This window comes from Octopus bimaculoides, chromosome 21, assembly GCF_001194135.2.
Source record: "Octopus bimaculoides isolate UCB-OBI-ISO-001 chromosome 21, ASM119413v2, whole genome shotgun sequence".
In the NCBI taxonomy this organism is placed as follows: domain Eukaryota; kingdom Metazoa; phylum Mollusca; class Cephalopoda; order Octopoda; family Octopodidae; genus Octopus; species Octopus bimaculoides.
In genome coordinates this window covers 36,255,768-36,257,161 of record NC_069001.1, presented here as the reverse complement: position 1 = coordinate 36,257,161, position 1,394 = coordinate 36,255,768, and the positions used below count along the sequence as shown (strand labels likewise).

General features: G+C 36.7%; 1 protein-coding gene across 2 annotated transcripts in view; it reads right to left on the bottom strand.

Moving 5' to 3' along the window:
* Positions 1–1,394, bottom strand: part of LOC106875053 (neuron navigator 3) — a 629,108-nt gene that overhangs the window by 48,008 nt on the left and 579,706 nt on the right. The gene's annotated exons all lie outside the window — the stretch shown is intronic.

The following is a 1,394-nucleotide window of genomic DNA, read 5'->3' as shown; positions in this document are numbered from 1 at the left end:
TTTATATGTATGTATAATACATATATTTATGTATATATAAAATATGTAAACATATAAATCTATATATATGTGTGTGTGTGTGTGTGTGTGTTGGTTTTAGTGATTGGACCAAGGTCATGTTGGGGCACTACCTTCTAAGGTTCAGCCAATCATAACAATTCCTGCAAATTATTTCAATCAGTTACTTAATTCCATCGACCCTATTTGTCAAACTGCCAAGTTATATGCAACATGCAACGACAATAAAAACAAACGCTGTTACTCTCTCTCTCTCTCACACACACACACACACACTGAGGTTTCTGCACAGTTTCCATCTACAATGGTCAACACAAAGCTATGATAGAGGACACTTGACAAAAGTCCTGCTCGTTGGGACTGAACCTGGAACCAAGATCATGCATTTCCAAAGCAAACTCCTTAACTGCATACGCCTGCACCACATCAGCCTGTCTGTCTGTCTGTCTGTCTTAGCCAACTCCTTCCTCTTCCAGTCATTTATGCATGCCTTGACCATATAATTCAGACACGTTTTTGTGTGTGTTATTTTTTTCCCTTACATCTCTTTTTGCTCCTCATTTGTCCTTTCTGCAGAAGAGCCTAGACTCGTAACATTAAAAACTTTTTCCAGTTTTCCTGAGCATAAACCTAACACACTCTGTTTGTTGTTTTATTTCGTCTTTGTACTTTGACCACATCTATCTATCTATCTATCTATCTATCTATCTATCTATTTATCTATCTATCTATCTACCTATGTGTCTTTGTACATATATATATATATATATATATATATATATATATATATATATATATGGAGAGAGAGAGAGAGAGACTAGACTAGTTTCGGGGTATATATATATATATATATATCAATATATATTTATATATCATCCATGCAAATTATTCCTATGTACCTCAAGTCTGTGTATCATTAACATCATCATCATTTGATGTCCAGTTTTCCTGCTAACAAGAGTTGGACAATTCCATTGGATCCAATTAGTTGGAAGACCAAAGTTTGCTCCAGTATTTCAGGTTTTGGCATGGCTTCTACAGCTGGATGTCACTTCCTAACACCAGCTAGGTGTACAGAATGGTTTAAATTTATTTTTTTTTCATTTGGCAACACCTGCACTAATGAAGTTGCTGTCTACCTTGCAAGACCAAAGAACACCCCACCCACCCCCAGCAGAGAGAAAAGGTGGTTTCATACAAGGTGGTTTCATACAAGGTGGTTTCATACAAGGTGGTTTCATACAAGGTGGTTTCATACAAGGTGGTTGTGAGGTTAATGAAAGGACAGCCACAGGTCTGTTGCTATAGAAGAGATACATGGTTAAAACAACAAAAGTAGAAAGCTGGACCCTCCTGTCCCTTTTGACATCTAAGTG